The sequence below is a fragment of the Ciconia boyciana genome, chromosome 2, assembly GCF_034638445.1.
Source record: "Ciconia boyciana chromosome 2, ASM3463844v1, whole genome shotgun sequence".
NCBI classification, from domain to species: domain Eukaryota; kingdom Metazoa; phylum Chordata; class Aves; order Ciconiiformes; family Ciconiidae; genus Ciconia; species Ciconia boyciana.
In genome coordinates, this window is record NC_132935.1 from 155,297,933 (window position 1) to 155,317,674 (window position 19,742).

The 19,742-nt window shown below is 39.7% G+C and overlaps 1 long non-coding RNA gene across 2 annotated transcripts in view; it reads left to right on the forward strand.

Annotated features, from left to right (window-relative positions):
* LOC140647169 (uncharacterized) overlaps window positions 1-19,742 on the forward strand; it is a 62,525-nt gene that overhangs the window by 32,417 nt on the left and 10,366 nt on the right. The window contains exon 1 of one of the 2 annotated variants that reach the window (XR_012040686.1): window positions 17,615-17,719. The exons of the other annotated variant lie outside the window; for it this stretch is intronic. This is a non-coding gene — a long non-coding RNA (uncharacterized lncRNA). Of the gene's footprint in view, window positions 1-17,614; window positions 17,720-19,742 lie in introns of those variants that run through there. 2 annotated transcript variants of the gene reach the window in all.

The following is a 19,742-nucleotide window of genomic DNA, read 5'->3' on the forward strand; positions in this document are numbered from 1 at the left end:
CTCGCAAATGGCCACTTTAAACCTCTGCAAAGCCAAAGGGCAAGTTACAGACAGGACTGGCAGAGGAATGAAAAACGGCATAAACCTCCTGCGTTTTGCAAAAACGACTGATGTTTCTATATTTGGTTTGGCTTTGAGGCTTTTTTGAGGTGAGGGCACTGTTGTAGCCGGTCTCCTTTGTACAGATAATTAAAAATGAGGACATGGAAAAAAAAAAGTATAATTCAGTTTCAGTCGAGCCTGTAACCTTGTGTTTAGAGCTGTCACCTGAATCAGTGACAGGTTTAATGCTCCTTAGCTGCTGGAGATCTTGATAGAAAATTTTGTGGTAAACTTTCTGTGTGTGTGTGTTCAAGTACCTATAATTCAATATGTATGTATTTGATGTGTACTGGCATGCAGCAGCTTAAAAGAACAATATTGTACAAAGCAAGAACAGCACAGGTTATTCATCATCAAGAAATAGAAACAAAATGAGAATATTTTGTTGTTACACATGTGGAAAAGAAAAAATGCTAAGTAAATAGCTACTTACAAAAGATCTTGTGACTTTCTTCTGCGTGCCCCTTTTGATCTCAGACCTCATTGTCTGTCCCTGTAAATCTGGGTTCACCCCACTGATGGCTACTGCACGGGATCAGTGCATTGCATATTCGGGTGTACCCTTCCTGGTCCAGTGTCCTGTGCTGCGGGGCTTGGTGTCAGCGTGCACAGTGTCTGCACTTTATGTAAGAGCAAAATACTACAGAGATTTTACCAAGGGATATAAATAGCTGTTGAGGACAGACCCCACCATCCCCAAGGAAAGAGCCACCCTGACATGAGGTGTGGAAGGAATGCCTGAGGTTCAAAGAGCTGCTCTGCACCATAAATGCCATTTATAACTGGGATGGTGGATGAAAAGCTGGACATGAGCCAGCAATGTGCACTCGCAGCCTGGAAGGCCAACCGTATCCTGGGCTGCATCAAAAGAAGCGTGGCCAGCAGGTCGAGGGAGGGGATTCTGTCCCTCTACTCCACTCTGGTGAGACCCCACCTGCAGTTCTGCGTCCAGCTCTGGGGTCCTCAGCACAAGAAGGACGTGGAGCTGTTGGAGCGGGTCCAGAGGAGGGCCATGAAAAAGATCAGAGGGATGGAACGCCTCTCCTATGAGGACAGGCGGAGAGGTTGGGGTTGTTCAGCCTGGAGAAGAGAAGGCTGCGGGGAGACCTTATTGTGGCCTTTCAGTGCTTAAAGGGGGCCTATAAGAAAGACGGGGACAGACTTTTTAGCAAGGCCTGTTGTGACAGGACAAGGAGCAATGGTTTTAAACTAAAAGAGGGTAGATTTAGACTAGATATAAAGAAGACATTTTTTACAATAACTGTGGTAAAGCACTGGAACAGGTTGCCCAGAGAGGTGGTAGATGCCTCATCCCTGGAAACATTCAAGGTCAGGTTGGACAGGAGCCACCTGATCTAGTTGAAGATGTCCCTGCTCATTGCAGGGGGTCAGACTAGATGACCTTTAAAGGTCCTTTCCAACCCCCAAAATTCTATGATTCTATGAGTTTCTGTTCCTACACCTGGGGATCAATTTGGTTTTCATATTTTTTTTTTTTTAAAAAAAGGAAGATTTTTAAAAGACTTTTGAATTATAACTGGGCTATAACCGCTCTTCAGACTTTTAGCAAGCAAACAGGAGTATATGTTTTATGATTATTCCAGTGTGTCCTTTGCTAAAGCTGTGAAATGCAATGCTGTCTGAGCCTTGATTTAATCTAAGAATGTGCAACTAACCTACTTCATTGGCAATATAACTTAACTTTAAATTACTAATTATTTTTTGGCTACTATCAATATGTCTAATAATCTCATAAATGTTGAACATTAACATTTTCAGTGCCGGATATTACCTTACTGAATATAGTAGAATCAATATTATTGGCTATAATGCAGTAATTTATCCAACTGACTCTGCAGTGTTCCTTGCTTCTGTAAAAAAAATGAAAATATTTCATTCAGACACAAGAATGCATAGAGAAAATGTCAAGACTATGATTAAAGCCCATAATAGAAATGCAATTTAAAAATCTGCTTTATCCCACGAGGGCAGATTTTGATCTCAGTTATATTGAGATGTTGCCATTGAAATCAACATACCAAACCAGCAGATAGGGGCTAGAAGACATTTCTTACTGGGCTGTGTAAACAACCTCTATCAAAAATGGACTGAATTCAGCCCCCAAGGGCTTTGGATCAGGAAGACATTCCTAGATCCTGTGTGGGCAGACTGACACTGCCTACTGTACTGATGCAGTGGTACCTTTCCTACCCTGAAAAAAGCTCTACCCTAAACCTGGCTGACCATGTTCATCTTCCTCTACTCATTCTGCAGACGTCTGCAAATGGGTGTGATGGCTTGGTGTCAAGCTGTTCTCCCTCCTCCCTCCCCACTTTTTTCAATGGCTTTTCCCTTCCTGATGACAGGTAAAGTTGAGTTTCACCAGTTCAGAAGACAGCAGAGACAGTAAGGAGTATGATGAGGTTAAATGGTATTCAGTAGGCCTAAATATAGTATTTTTTATATATTTTTAGTTTCTTTCCATTATCCCTGGCATTCAGAAGTGCAAGAATATCAGTGATGCACCATGATACTAAAATTATTGTGAAATCATTGAATTAATCTTCTTTTGTCTTCATCATCCAGTGCAGAATGTCCTCACAAAGTACTTACTTAGCAGTTAATTTAGATCGCAGGTGTACCTGGCTGTTGAGGCAGATAGGTTGTATTTATGTGAGTGTGGTGACTAAGAGCCCTAACCATCAGCCAGGATTACTGTGAGCTACAAAATAATTTTTTCAGTTTTTCCTAATTTTCAAATCCCTATTTTGTTTGGTGAAAGAACAAATATCTCTCCAACAAATGTAAACCATATTTTCAGACACCCTGCAAATAGCCTGAAGACCTCTTTACCCTGGAGTCAAGACAACTTACATGAGAATCTGCCTACAAATCTCTAGAAAAATTGTAAACAAAAGTGAATAGAAAAAGTAAAAAAAACATACAGAAAAAGACTGTAGGGTTTCCTGGGAAACAGAATTTCTGTTTCATAAGAAATTTTGACATAATGAATGTGCATCCTGAAATTGTAATGGAAAATGTTAACAGTACCCACCCAGTGATATTAAAAAAGATACTGATAATAAAAAATTAAAATAATTCTGTAGTGTTATTTGATCATTAACCATGGTATTTATCTTAATAGTTTTATAATATATGAGATATACACATGACAAAATTCATCATTTAATAACAGTATTACAGTGTTTCTATTTTAAAATAATATTAATTTTTTGCAATAGTACTGCTAAAATAGTACTTCAGTGTTCACATTTTTCTAACAATAATCTGTCAAAACCCACAGTCTTCCACAATGCCTTGTTTCAAGCCCACTCAGGATTTTTGATAGAAACCTGAAATTTCACAGGATATCATGATGTTCCATTGAGTGTTTTTACAATCCTCTTTTTACAGGTAATAGACAGATGTGTACACTGATGAAGTAATTGAACTTCTCTTCTCTGAAGTTTTATTTGTGCAGCCTGATTCTTGCACAGCTTCCAGACCTGCACAGATTCTATACAGGGAGGATGAGTGCAAGAGCCATTTTGCAGTATTAATCACTCAAAATCAGCAAACACGGCAGCATCATTCCTCAGTGTCACTGAAGCACTTCCCTGGCACTGGGCTGGCACTGGACTGGTGATTACAATGATATGTCCAGCTTGTACTTAGAAGGCAGAGAATTATCATCTGTCACCTGCATGTCTAGGAACCAAGCAAGAGCGGATTCTCTCCTTGATGCCAGCTGAAGACATGTGCATTCATTAATCAATAGTAGCTTTGTAATCAGTACTTGTTAACCAACACTTTTGTCCAACATCTGTGGAACTCATTTTCCTTTTGCTTAATTTGCTACCTCTTGACAGTTTGCAATTTACTTGCTCTGCCTGACGATTTCCAGCCTGGCACAAACATTTCAGCAAAACTGGTCATTTTTAATCCTTCTGCTTAAATAAACATTGGTGAGGTTGGCCTCTGAGCCAAGCAATGGTGGCTGGTTAACCTTCTGCATTACATGTGGAGCTAGCACAGCATGCTCATCCTCTAGGCACTAAGCTCCAGTGTCCTTTCTTGTCTTTTGTAACCTCATAAGCTGTTGTGTTAATATGCAGACCATTACTACTTTGCTGATGAGACAGACTGCCGAGGATCAATATGTCTCTGCATTTGTCAGCCCCGTATACCCCAGAGTTAAGTTCTCAGCTCTGCTGCCAGTGCTCGTGTCCTGCTGTGTAATGTAGGGAATTGTCGATTCCTTATACAGCATGTCCGTACACCAGGCTTGGTGGAGCGCTTTGCAGAACAAGTAGGAAAGATCCAAATGTCGTATTTGTTTGGCTCCCACTGCTTGAGTAATAGTAGGTGCAGCCAGAATACCAGAGGACAGCTTGCTTACGGGGTCACTGCAGCTCAACAGCTAACCATTGATGTTGTCAGGCAGACTTGGGAAAGATGCCCAAATGCTATCAACTAGAGGACATTGCATTTTAATGAAAGAAAAAAAAAATAAAGATTAAAAAAAGAAGAAAGGTAAACTCCCTGGTCAAACATAATAAACAAAAGAAGAGATCTAATGGCCCTTTTTTTTCCCCCCCCTTGCTGCTCACTTTTTCCATGCCTTTGTCTTGATGCAGTAGCTTTAGGGAAAACAGCACTGGGATTCATGGGAACTGAATGCAGTAACATCATCTACCACAAAAACTCTTAATTATAGATCAAGTCTTTAAGAGACAAAAGCCCATTTCACTACGACAACCAATATGCTTGACATTTTTAACAGACATGATTTAAAATCAAGTACACTGCCTTCTTTTTCTGTTTTTACAAGATGCCTTTTCCTAATTACAGTTTTCCTGGATTTTTTTAGAAATAGGTGTTTCTTTGCAAATGTTTCAAATGCCATTTGTCTTGTGGTTTTTTAACTTGGATTGTCATGTTAAAAAAGAAGCAACAGAAATTAGTAACAAAAGTTCATAGTATAATGAGTTTCTCCTTTCCGCTATAGCCGAGTACTTGTACACAGTATCCATGTAGTATGTTCTAATAGACAGACAAATATCTTGAGTGATCTAGATGTGAAGCCTGTCCAGAGGTTTTCCATATGTATTGACTGAAGTTTTTTATAGAATAAAACATGAATTTACCTTTGCATTACCTTATGTTTTCTTTCTGTCCTGTATGTCTGAAGATAACATTGTGCAGAGATTTTGGGAGAACATGGTCTGTATTTCATGCAGCCTTCAGGGGTACTAATAGACTCTGGCATATCAGACAGATTCAGGGCTGCAGATCAGGTGTCTCAGGCGTTTTGTTAACCAGTAAGGCTGCAAGATCACATACATTATGCAATCTCACTATTTTAAATGTGTGAACACACGTCTGGGTCATGCCACAAGAAAGTAGCAGTTGTTGGTGGCAGCAATACGTGTTTCAGATCTCCACACGTGTTTGTAGCAAAGCCTCAGGGCTGAGGGAATCACACACTTTGGATTTTTCTCTGCTGATGGAGAACTACTTTCCTTTCCCACTTTTCCAGCAAGAAATGTTCTGGTAAAATGTAGGAGGCAGAGTAACGTTGCTGAGAAAAATAAGTGAGTGTGGGAGAAGCCAAAGAAGTGACTAGGTCTTCATATGTAATTTTTCGATCTGGTTCACTCTTTGAAATGACCATCTAAAATGCAGAGCCCTGAGGATGTTTAGTCAGGGATTCAAAGGGAACCTCTACTGATTTTTGTTTTGCAAGGTGTGGTGAATTTTAATTACGTCTTGAACAGACATCCTCACAACCTTGCTCAACTTGTCTTCCCGACAGCTTGCATGGAGCCTGCTGAACAAATCAAACCTGTGCCTTTTGTTTCCTTAAACAGGTAGGGTGTTCCAACAGCAGGAGTGGCCCAGCTATCAGGTGGTCCATCCAGCCCCCTATCCCATCTCTAACTACAAACCTTAGGGAAGAGTATAAGAACTGGCATGTGTAAAGGAGGCCTTCTCATGTCTGTCTTCCTAGATTTTGGTACATTAATGCTGTAAAGAGATAATACAGACAGGCTGAAAGACAGAAATCACAGGCAGGTCTACATGAGCGAATGCAGGCAGCAGTGGTCTGGTTCTGCTCAGGGTAACGTGACAGCCCCAAGCGCAGAGCAGAAAATCCCTGTCCGTCCACCGGTGGAAGGACTTCAGGCATGCACGGAGCAATTGCATTCTCACAGCATTGCCCAGGAGCTGATAAACCACAGCCATGAGACATCCAGTTCCACGCTGGTAGCGCTGCATGGAGCCCAGCAGTCTGGGAAGCTCAGAATTGCTTGCCCGGGGCACTTCACTTGACTAGTTTGCCTCAGAGCTACCCTCCTATCTTCTGAGGAGCCTCCCAGACGAACTGATGAGTCAGGTCGGGTTTTGACGGTTACCTACCTTAGGTTCAATGACAGTTTAATTAATATAAGCTTCTCAGAAACATTTCATTTATTTCAATGGAAAAAATCTCAGATGTTATTTCACAAAAGCAATGAGGGTTGAGAAAATCTGGTGCCTTTCAAAATTCCTGAGCATCAAAGCACTTAATACGTATAAAGGGTCATTCCTTGTCTTAATGTTTGTTTTCTCCTCTGATTTAACAATCAGTTTAGTGCATGTATCCATAAACAGATCTCTTTTTCCTCCTACCCTGCCTGGCCCCAAAATGAGATTATGCCTGTTGGTATCAATCAGCAATACAGAGCTACCCAGATTTTCACTGCCCTGATTCATTGTCTCCACCATAAATGAAGTTTTTCCATTGTTTGCAGAAATTCTTGAAATAATGGCTTCAGTTTCCTTGTTAATTATTCTTTTATTAATGATCTTTCAGATAGTTTTTCAAAGAGACTATGAATCTTCCAGTGAAAGTAATGGGCAGCTACTCACAGGAGTAATCCCATTACAATCAGCTGCACTACTGTTTGTCATTTGGAGTAAGGTGCTAGAGCTCTGACCCTTACTGATTTACCACTCTTCATAATTAGTTGCAGTGATTAAAATGCATTTTAGATTACACTGCAGTTTCCCTTCCTTAAAAGTTTTTTTCACTGAGGACAAACTCAAGTTCTGAAGGTGAACAAATGTCCTCCAGTATAAAACAATAGCACCAAAGAGGAATGCCACACATAAGGCTTATAAAAGAAATCAGAAGTAGAGATGCTTGGGCAAAAAGTGTTGCTGGGGGCAGAGGGGCTGTCTCAGATGACAGAGACAGCTCATGCAGGAATTTAGCATACTAGCTTAATGAAACTGAAAACACTGCGCGAAACACTGACAGCAGCACATGGAAACAATGAATCAATCTGTTGCATCTGTATCTAATTAAGAATCATTATAATATAGTCTTTTTCTCTAGTAATCAGGATTAGTGGATACCCCACAGGAAAGAGGCTAATAAATAGATTCAAGTGCCAAGACATTATACATCTTTATCTAGGACTGTGGTTCTCAAGCACTTTTCTTCAATAACCCAAAATCCAGGCAGACTCTCTCTCCTGTGAGAATTTGACACAGCCAGGATTCCTTTGTAGGGGTTTTCAAGGCACTGCAGAAAGAAAAAGCTAAATGCTTGGATGCTGCAAATAGTTTCTGGCAAGGGCAGACATTCTACATCTAGCTCTCTGCTACAATTAGAAAACTAGTTTCCCTGTTTTTTTCCTTTTTTTTTCCCCCTCTCTTCTGCCTTTTCTCCTTACTCCTCCTCAAAAAATCATTAAGTTGCTAAGAGCTTCATTTGCTTTAAGCCTCTTTGGAGATCTGTTATTTTACACAAGGGTACAAATAACCCCGCAGGAGTCAGTATTACTAACTGGCACCCTACAGCCAGATGATATATACCTTAAGAGTGGAAGGGATTCCTGGTTTGTTTTTTTTTTCCTCCCGACTGTCTGCAGAATATATTATATTTATTTTATTTTGTCTTTTTTTGGTTTTTTGGTTTTTTGGGTTTTTTTAGTTCAGAGGGGGATAGAGCAAAGGCTTCTTAGTTGGGGAAAAGGCTCTGACATCCCTTTCTTTCTCCTACCTGTTAGGGTGCTTTTTTCGACTGTGATGGTTTAGATCCCAGGGGAAGCAATCTAGGATCATTGCTGAGATAAAGAGAGGAAGGCTACAGAGTGGAGTCTCAAAGCTGTCCCTCAGGTCTTAGTGAAGCTTGAGGTAAAACGTTTCAGTGCCTCCGTGCCTCCCCGCTGTGCTGAAGGCAGCTCTGGATGGAGACCGGTGCAAGGAGGGGGGTGCTGGGAGCTGCGCCAGGAAAACACTAAACTGAGCATCATTTGTTGTAGGCATTCATGGGATGCCTCTGCTGTGTCACCACTGTGTGCAGTAAAGAGCATTGTTCCTCTAATGTTCATCCCTCTTGGAACTGCAAGTGAACATACAGCCCAATTAGTGCAGCAGCTTAAAACAATAAACCCTCCAGAATCTCTGGTGGGGGAAGCATGCTTTTATCTATTTGGTAAATAATTTATTAATCACACTGATGTATCCTCCTTGACAGCAACAGAGCCAGTTAAGTGATGATTCAAAATCAGTTTGTCATGGTCCAATGTGCACTCAGTGACCTACTTGGTCTGTTATATAGGTCAAACTTGTACATGATGCTCTGATAGCAGAGGCACTTCTTAAAACAACAACAACAACAACAACAGCAACAACAAAACTCATGGCACAATTCAGACTGTGGGACCCTGTGCTGGGTGGCACTCAGCCACACAGCTCGAAAACTCAGCTTACAGAGAGGGGCGAGGACAGGAGCCAGGTAGGTGGTGTTTTGGGCTCTCAGTGACACCGCCTCAGAAATGCCCTGCACTGGCAGTGCAGCAGCAGTATCCAGGAGGTAGATCCATACTCTGTGACCTACTTCTATGACCTTGTTATTATCACACTGCCCTTTGTCATTGATAACATCTCTAGCATCCCCCTGCTATTTCCCTGTTTGTCCTGCTTCAGTCTTTACTTTTCCTGCTCTCCCCTACTCACAGCATATTTTCCTTCAGATGAGGTGGAACTCCATTCTCTCCTCCTCTTTGTACCCCTGGTGTGGAGTCCATATGAGTCTCACAGTTTGAAGTCTTCTGCTTCTGAGCAGGCTAGAGGGGTTAAGGAACGAAACTGTTTTAAACTGCAGGGAGACAGAAATTAAAACCTGTGACAGAGCTTTTGGGTAGTCAGTTTGCTGGCGCTCCCTTTGTGGCCTGACAGAAGTCTTGGTTGTCATCTGCTAATTGAATTTGTTGCACTATCTTTCTATTTCATTAATGGATGCTTCAGGGCTTTCTGCCAGTGAGTCCTGGAGAACTAAGCGATGTGTGAGATGACATGTTGAATGGGCAGTGCTGACACTCCCAAGAATTCTGGGCAGTCTTGTGGTGCTCTGCATGCTGTGTCTCATTCACCTGGCATAAGAAATGTCTCCCAAAATCGTATTGGTAACCACTGTTTTAGGGAGATGCCATGGGCCCTATTCCTTTGAGGATTTTCACCAAACCAGTGCTCTGCTGCTGGAGGCAGTGGGCCTGACAAGTGGACTTGTGAGTTTTCCTCCTTTCTTCCCATTGCACATACTAGGGTGGTGGGGTTTTTTGTGGATTTTCATCTTTTTACATAATCACTTAAATTTTTTATAGATTGTTAACAAGTTCTTTGTGGCCAATGGTATGTGTTGTGTAGAGTGGAGATTTTGCTATTACTGGACACTGAGCACTTATTCAGGGGTGCCCATAATTGGAGGGTATTGCACTGAATAACCCAGGTAGGCCATTTCAGTCCTACGTTTTACTGTATTCCCTCTGATCGTCTTGAGAGTATGAGAGGGAAAGAGATTTTCTCTTCAATGACATATACACATCTTTTTAAGGAGTTTTCTCCCCACTCCTGCTTGGCACTGCACCACTGCAGGGTTGCAACCTTCCGTGTCCAGCATTAGGTTTCAGTCCTCCTGTATGTTCTGCGTGGTTAGACCAATACACTAGGGTTGGTGCCAGTTGCACGCAGGGGGGATGGATGCAAGTGCAAGGATCCACCACTAAAGGAAGAGCATAGCAGAAATAAGGCCTAAAATTTTGGATTTTTTTTCACCTGGAACGTGGATTTTTTTTCGGCTGTGACTGGGAGGAACTAATGCTTTCTACAATAATGGTGGTGAATAAAGTCTAGTCTTTTAATCCTTCTTTGTATTAGTGTTATCATCCTGTTCGTTGCACTGGTTCTTCTTCTGTCCAAAAATTTATTTCCTCCATGACTGGCAATCAGAAAAGCAGCCAGGCTGCCAGAGGGGGTACCACCGCCACAGGCAGGAACTAAACGGTCTGGAAATAAACCCACAAATGTACATTTTTGAATAAACAGTGTGTACCTTTAAGGATGTTTATAGCCCTGACAAACACAGGACAGATTCCTCCCGTTTTTCTTGCCATCTCTCCAGACACACAGTAAATTCCAGAAACCAGGAAGGACCTCTGGGGTCGTGGCATGAGCTTCTTGTTTGGCCTTGGCAAATCAATAAAATCCCACTCGCCGCACCAACAGTCTCTGATAGCACCGCCTCCTCCCGTGGATTCCCTGAAGGGCACCTGCAACCCAGGACTTTGTACAAATCACACAATACACCCTGGAGACAGGATACAAATCTTTCCTAAAACCAACATCCAAGTAAACAGGCAAACCCCCAGCAGGCTATTTTCAGCGCTTTAGAACTGTTTGTGTTTTGTAAGCCTTTAATAATTTAATTGAAGAGTGATACAAGATGCAGGCCCAGCATGACAAAAGAAGATAGTTGTCGGGATATTTTAATAAGATGACTCTTAATGTTTTCCAGGAGGTGTCAGCAGTTCTTTAAACCAAGGCAGGGGTTGCAACAAATGGCTTCTTTTGCTGAGAATTCAAAAGACGTTCTTTAAAGTCTGCAAACTGCCAGTGAGCTTCAATAGAACAAGTGTTCACAAGGTGTATTTATGTTGTCTCTATAGCACTCCAAAGGATTTCTGCCAGCACACCCCATTACAATGAGTAATGCTTCCTTTAAAAGCGAATGAAGAAGACTTAGATCTTGGTTAATTAAATAATCTTCTCTTTTTTTAATTATTTACAATAGGAGACTGACACCCACCTCCTAGTTTCCCACCTCAGGACATTATTGTGTTTACCTTGATAAAAGCTGAAGGGTCAAAACATTTGTGTTATCTATCTGTCAGGTAATGAAAGGGCAGAGAATGTGTAATTAAGCACAGATTAAGAGTTCCACAAGATTCATTAAAAAAAAAACAACCAACAAACAAAAAGTAAAAGCTGCTTGCTATGTGGTGGGATGTACTGGCAGCCAGTTCTTGGCACAACACATTGACAATGGTGGAGCAGCATCAGGTGAGCTCTTATCTCCTCATTTTTATTTATTGCCCGTAGAGGCTGGTGGTTCTCCATGTGGAACTCCGTTTATGGGAGATTTATCTGTGGTGTGTAAGTAGCACACTGGCATCATGAATGTCCATCTATCAAAAATGCTGAAGCATCCCCCATGACAGAAGAAGGATGTTTTTGCTGAATGCAGAGCAGAGAAGGAGAATGTAAACACTCTGAAAAGAGCAAGCAGCAAGTATTATAGTCTCAAAATCAGTTTACATCAGGCAGGGAAGTGTGACAGGAGGACCAAAGTGCAGAGCAAGGCCAACTTCTAAGAGTCTACCTAAGTACCAGTCTCCTTGGTGTCTGAACTCCACAGACAAGAATGAACATCTCTGTGTCAGCCCCAAAGAATTAGCAATTCTGTTCTTCATCCAGTTCTTGGGTATAGTTTTTTCGTTATTTTGTTTTGGAGTGCAAGACCTGTATGAAGGAATGCAAAAAAAATATTTGGTATCTTTTTTTCACTTTCTTTTTGCTGTAATGTCTTGTCTTTCCCATCTTTACTCTGGATTGGAAATTCTTAAGGTATGGAATATTGACTTTGTTGCATTTTCATTTATTGTTTATTACCATAAGCCTAAGACCCCAGGCTCTTCCTCAGGAATCCATCTTGGTCCCATTGCAGAAATAAACAAGGGGGGAGGGAAATGCTTGCCTAAATAAATAAATAAATAAATGCACAAATCAGGTTAGCTCATCTTTATGCAACTAGAGGTACTTTTTACTCTTTTTTCTAAACAAGAATTTTATAGCTGGCAACTTCTACCCTCCGTTATTCATTGCTGGCTCATACCAGACTTTGTCCTAAGCTCTGGCACCTACGTCTCAAATGACCCAGGGTGCAGATGTGCAAAAAGACAGGGAAAGAAGCAATCTTTTGGGTACCTAGGAGATCAGTAATCAGAAAGTTGCAACAGATCAGAGAGAATCTGCATGAAAACTAATACTTTCCAAAGCACTCACTGAAAGCTTCCATTTGCAAATTCCAGCAGAAATGCACCTTTATCCTGATACACAGAGATGAAGAACACTGACTGCCTCTTTTGACTTCACCTGGAGCTGAAGGTGCTTAGCATTTCAGAAAATCAAGTGAGTGTGTCACAACCTGGACATTCAGAGTTAGTGACTCTTGCTGAAAGTGTGGTTTTATTTTCTGTTTCTCCACTTACCCCTCTTTAAAGTAGGACGAATGCTGTTCACCTATCATGTAAATGTTCTGAGGCCTAATTAGTTAATGCGTGTAAATTGCTTTTGAGATGAACAGTGCTAAGTATTATTATTACTATATTAAAATATGGCCAGCAGCCAACCTCTCCATGTAGCTGCAGGGTAATGACAAAGCTGATCAACTGCAGGGTTTTATTGCTAGTGATCTGAAACAACAAATAATTTCTGTGCATTTATCCAGGAACAAGTACAAACAAATAATATAAATTTAGTCTGAATGTTAGTAAACAGAGAGGCAGCTGATTTTTAATGCAATTTTTTACATCCCAAAATATTACCACAGTTTAAACAGTCAATATGAAATTGTTTCCAAGAAAAGGGAGTAAATTCACAGCCAGGTATTTAGCTATTCCTTATTCCTTAAGCGAATTTGCGAGTGTTTTCATCTGTCAGTATGTGGGAATCTGTGTGCAATTTACCGTGTAGAGCAGAATGTTTCTTTTGTGTACTGTTATAGGTCAAATTTCATTCTCTAAACAGTTAAAGAAGACTGAAGAAAAAGGTAGACCTCTCAGGGCTTCAGTCAAGGAGGAGAGGACAGGAGAGAAGGTTGAGTAAACTAAGGAAGAGACATCGTTGTGACCCTACCTTCCTTATTCTAACTCCTCATTTCCAGGCAATATAGAAAAGGTTTGCTGAAATCAGCAGGCATGATATGCTCAAGGCTAATCACACAGATCTGAACTAAGGCTCTATTTAAAGGAACACTTTTTCAGGAGCAGTCCGATATTTTGATCTGCCAACAGGCTACAGTCCAAATCCAGGTATGTTCAACACTCCAGTATAAACCAACAGGAAATAATACAGTGTGATTTCTTCTCATTTATCCAGCCTGTCTTGTAGGTGGCAGCTCCAGAATCTGTTATACAATTTGTTCCACCACACAGGAACATGGTCATTCACTAAAATTTAAGTTTCTGGTGGATTTAATCCATCCATGAAGCTTATGCCTTGACTTAGTTTGGAATTTACTCTTCATGGGCAAGATGTTTTTTCATTTGCTTTACACAAAGAAAACAAGGCAGAAATATGATGATAAGCAGGACACACAAGATTTTTTTAAAAGTTATACCCAATTACATTGGGGAAAACAACTATAGGAGATTCAGAATGGGATTGCTTATGATCTGGAAACAAAGTGGATAGTTCTGTGAACTGTGAGAAGCCACACGTCAAGCAACATTTCTGGCCTTATACCACACACACTTGGCCCCAGACAACTGATTTCTGGAGAGTTATCCCATCAACTTCATGTGAAAGTAAGAAAAGCCCTTTAAAGCTCTGTAAATTATCAATAAGAATAAAAGCCTTTTTTTTTTTTTTCCCCTTCATAAAATTATCCACTTTCAGACTCTAGTCTGGGTACAGACCACTCTCCATCTGTGTTCAATAACAATAAAACAAATTTCAAGTCAATAGAAAATCTTATAGCAGGACTTTAACCCAAGTATTTGGACTTTCGTTTTCTTTTTCTTTCCTTCCTGCCTTCCTTCCATTTCCATTCTTTCTGGGATTTTTTTAGCTACAAAATGTATCAAAATTAGAAGAATAACTTAAGGCTTCTGATGCTCACTGTCTAAAATTAAACTCTTTCCTTGGCAAATCTTTCAGACATCATGATTTTTGCTTGTCTGAAAGCAAACAGCCAAATTAGTCTTGGTTCCTTTAGCCCCTGGGTCACCTCAAGTGGCAATTTGAAGTGAAAAGAATAAATTGATCATCTAATAGAAATCCTTCTGAGATTATTAAAAACCATGACATCAATAGCATATTTCTACCAAAATACAATACTGAAATGGTTTTAACCTTCAACATCCTATGTAGTCATAAAACTGTTTAGGTTGATTATTAAAAACCATGACATCAATAGCATATTTCTACCAAAATACAATACTGAAATGGTTTTAACCTTCAACATCCTATGTAGTCATAAAACTGTTTAGGTTGACTGGACGATCACTTGTAAACACTTTAGTTTTCATCAAGTCTTGCTATGCACGAACAGACTTCATCCACTGGACCCACTAACCACATCAGAACGACAGCAGGCTGTGGTTCACAGCTGGACTCTGATCTCACTACGTATAGAGTGATTTGAGCGATCCTACCTGTTTTTCCACAGGAGCTAAAGAGAAAATATATGTATATGTATATATTTTCATACAGACATGCATGAATGACATTCAGTCACATTCATGGTCTCTTAGATCTAGTGAGAGCCAGAAACAGAACTATCTTGAATACTTGTTGAGACCTTTTCTGCACATTGTTTTGATCAGTTATTTTTTAAAGCAGTAGTATCATATTTGTGTGGAAAATATTGCTTTACTTGTATTATGACTGTCATTAAAGTATTACTTCAGTGTTGTGGTCGTATTTCAGTTAATATTCAGTACAATTCAAATCTTTGAACTAAATAAATATCATCCTTTGGTGTCAGATGCTCTATGCTGGAACTTTAAAAAATCATCAGTTGATATAATTTTGGCTCACTGTTTAGGCTTGTGAGAATATTCTACAATACAGTTGGCAAATTAAATATTTCTTCTCCCTTTTTGCAAAGGGTAGATTGCTATCCACCAAAGTTTGGTGCCTGACTTGGGCAAAGCCCCACAAAACTTTTAAATACCCAGCTCCCAGGGCAATTGCAGTGTAACAGAGCAGCCTACATGCTGTCCTAAACCAAAGGAGACAGAAGTGCTTCTGAAGATCTGAAGGAGGCAATCTAGTTTTCTTGCTTTAAATTCCTCCTTCACACCATTGACCAAAATAGTAGCGATCTTTCTCTACTCTAAAGAGAAACTATAAGATATGCTAATTATCTCTATTAACACTTTTCTTTCTGGTACTTGCTTTTCCACAATGGCTGAGTGGTTTTGCATGCTCACCCATGACCTGGGAGGATACAGATGCTAGGCACTGAGGAGAATTAAATCTATATAACCTTCAAAAGGGCTCTCACAACTGAGCTATGTAGTATCCCTAGGGAGAATGTCTCCAGCCATCTGATCAAAGCTGGGCCACTCTTCTGGTAGATGTACAAGAACAATGTGCCCCAAAAGACTACAGGCAAGGGGGTGCCTGATCCTTGCCTACAGCTCTCAGTTGCAAAGGCTCGTACACCTTTGGTGCCTATCTCTAGGATTGCTTTTATTTCTTTCTGGAGACAATATAATGTAAAATGCATAAATGTTCCAACAAAGACCATGGTTTCAAATGAGTGTCCCAGCATCTGAGTTAAAATCACCTTTCCTCTTTCCCTCTTTCTAATGGAGCAAGAACTCTTGCACATCTGTTGCACAATAGGTTAGCTTCAGGTATAAAGGTGAAGAGCAGTTTTAATCAGGATATCTCATGGCTTGTGGTTAAGACATTTTCCAAAGAATATGCAGTCAATCCCGTTAAAATTGAATAACAAAATGTATCATTTCCTGGGTGAGTGTTCTGACGGTGGGATTATTACACAAAACCTGAGTAGCACCATTATTACTATGATGATATTAAACTAAGTGAACCATAGTTGTAGAGTGACATCTAACTTTTTGCATTTCTTGGAGTTATTTTTGAGGAATCAAGTGTTTCTCAACTTAATCCTGATCATAGGAGGGCTCTAGTTGAGGGATAAATACAGATTTCCCTAGAGTATGTATAGTTGAATAAAATTAAGTACTCAGAGAATTCTTCTGGCATGTAACAAAATTAGATACCCTACAGAGTTAGGCATTTCAGGCCTGAAAAATAGGCAAACTAAATCACTGTCTGGAATTTCCATTGGTTTTAGGTGCCAGAAAAGTAACAATTTTCAGTGGCGTTACAGCAGTCCCAAGATTTCAGTAGATACTATGGACCAGATTCACTAGAGAGATGCTTTCCTTAAAAATCTATTTAAACTGAATTTATTATTTTTTTGCCACATTGGATTAGTGCAAAGGACCATAAGGAGTTAGTGAATGTGGTCTTGTCTTTTTAAACATCCAAATGCTTCTGGTATGTCTATAGCTTCCCCACCTGGTTCACAAAAACTTCACAATGAAGCTAACTAGGAATGTAAGAAAAAAGGTGGAACTGGCTAATGTAGTGTAATTGTGTACATTTTAAAAAGGGTGAAAAGTAACCAAGTAAGAAAAAAAAAACAAACAACAGAAGATATGAAAAATTAGTAAAGCTACAAATATTAAAGTTTACCTTTGGGTAAACTAAGCTTTAACATGAAGCAATAGATCTAAAGAGAAATGTAGACAGTGATTCATAAATTGTGGGAGACCACTGTCTCAGCAGGTTCCTTTTATCCTAATTAATCACTTTCTAAAGAGGTGACTAAAGAGGTGATTCCTGAGTTGGGTCATTGAAGTTGTCCTTACAAACAGTGAAGTATTCTTAATAGATCAGGAAGATGTTTTTCTAAACCATAATGATGAAATCATTTTCTTGAATAGATTTAGCCACATGGTGCCAGTTTCCATTATATTCTGAATAAACTAGCCATTCAAATTAAGAACATACCTGTGGTGATTCCAGGACAAAACAGAATGAAACCTGCCTCCGGGAATTTCCATAATGGAAATAACATTGATATATCTTGCATTATGCCAACCACATGTTTCATTGTAATGTACAAATTTTTTTTTAAATATCTTATTTTATTGTTTAAAGATCAGAAAATTTTGTTGTTTTAAAGGTCAGAAAATTTATACTGATATCTCCAAATTTTCTTTGATACACTCTGAAACAGAAATATGCTATTTGAAATTTCAAAGCTATTATGATGCAACACTGTCCTTGTTGTTACTGTAGACTTGTCAAAGAAATCATGGATTATCAACCTGCAGTGATATTATTCATGGATGTGCAAGGAAATTGATGGTCCCATACCTACGTGTATTTGCTCAGGCTTGGAGCTGGCCGGGATAAACAACAGCTGGAAGCATAATAGATTACCACTCCCTCTAGGTTATATAGAGTAAGTGGTTTTCCTATTGTTTTGGTATGGGAATGAATGAAACAGCTTGATGGAGACAACATTTTAAAAAATCGAGTATTTTGCATATATAATTAATACCAATCATGGAACAAACCGAGTCAAAAAGGAATGGTTATTTATAAAATCGAAACAGTTAATGATAAAAGAAAAAAGGATTAGCAAGGAAAACATGAAACCAGGAAAGTTCTTACACATTTTTGTCTGTTTTCAAGGCTTAAACCCTTTGATTAAATTAGCCAACAAACTCAACTGCTCTGAAAATTTCCCAGGGCGTACCTTGAGGCATACGTCACAGGCATATGTCTGCATGCCTATTTGGGGAATATCTTTCCATTTCTTTGCAGTTCCTTCGGGCCCCAGCTACAGAGAGGACAGGGCTTTGCAGGACAGGATGTTTGCTCCAGGTCTGCCCACCCACCAGGCTAGCAGGAACCTTTGCCCCCTCAAAGGGGAGAGCATGAGACTTTGTCAGTGTACAGCAGATGAGGTCTCACTGCACCACAGTGAAAAGGAGAAATCAACGTCTTCATACAGAGTCACTTAAAAAACCTGTAATTTTAGGGTTTTCCTGCTTTCCTCACACAATCCTTGCAAAAAAAATGAAAAACTGGTTACCTTATGAAGTTTTTCAGTATTTTATGCTGTAAAATCATAGAATGATACGGAAAGGATCTCTGGAAATCATCTGGTCCAACGCCCTACTCAAAGTAAACAGTTAGTAAACAAAAGTTACAGAGTTTACAAAGTAAACAAAGTAAACAGAAGTTACCTTGAGTTTCACTTTACAGTTTGAGTTTCAGGAAATCAGTTTTATTATGCCTCTAAAATTTCAAAAACTCCCAAACATCTTTTAAAATGAAGGCCATTAATCTGTCATAAGTAATACTAACAGACCAAAAGTTCAGTTAAGAATATGTATGAGCATATACCCCTACAAGACTTCCGTGAAACTTCCCTCTACCTATGAAACTAAACACAAACCTTCTTTCTTCAGATCAGATGCCTGACTCCTATTAAACATTCATCTGAATAGCACTGTTGTACTGTATAAATTGGACACATTTCAAAAACATTAGATAATAACTTTTATTTCTAAATAATATTAATAAATAATAACTTTTATTTCTAAAATAGTCTTGTGCCATTTCAAAGCTCACTCCTACTATCTTTCAATCGTATTTTAATCTTAACCTCATAATCATACCCGTTTTTCTCTCTGTATTTGACAATCTTCTACCTGACACAATACCAAAACTCACCAATTTGTAAGCAGGTTCATATTACTGATGCTTTGGGGTTTTTTTGATATACAGATATTCACCCCATGTTCTGTCCCTGAATGAGATTCTTTCCTAACTATTGTTTCAGGAGAGCAATTAGATGGAGTTTTCACAGAAATCAGAAATAACCATTATTTCTACTTTCTAGATTTTTTTTTAGGGTCCCTGCTGTTTCTGTTCCAGTTTTGTGATATACACTAGCATTAGCATTGCTTCTGCTGAGCAAAGCGAGAGGAAGTATTTGCCCAGATGTTCTCTGCAGCTGCAGCTTTGCTGGCTGAGAAGGGGACTGTCCCCTCAGATGCTTGTCATTGTTCCTACTACAATTTATTAACTCCTCAAACCTGCCCCTTGTCCCTGCTGCTCTTCCTAATCCCTTTCAGTGAACACAAGCCATGTATTTGCTTAAACAGCTTAAATAGCTCTTTGTGAACCTGGTTGATTTCAAAAGGAGTGGACTAGTAAAACAGGTTAGGGGATTACTCATACAAGCAGCTCTTCTGCCTGTTCTGCTGGAGACAGTTTCTGCTGGAGAGTGGGGCTGAGCAGCGAGGGGTGGTAAAGTCTTCAGCCAAGACAGTAAAAAAATGCTTGGTCAAGGAGAATAGGCTGGTAGCTGCAAACCTTGAAGGGTACCACAAAATCTCCTTTGTAGGTCTGATAGGAAAACTCACTGTTAGCCATGGACAACTATAGATGTGCTTCTACTCTTTTCCCTGTCC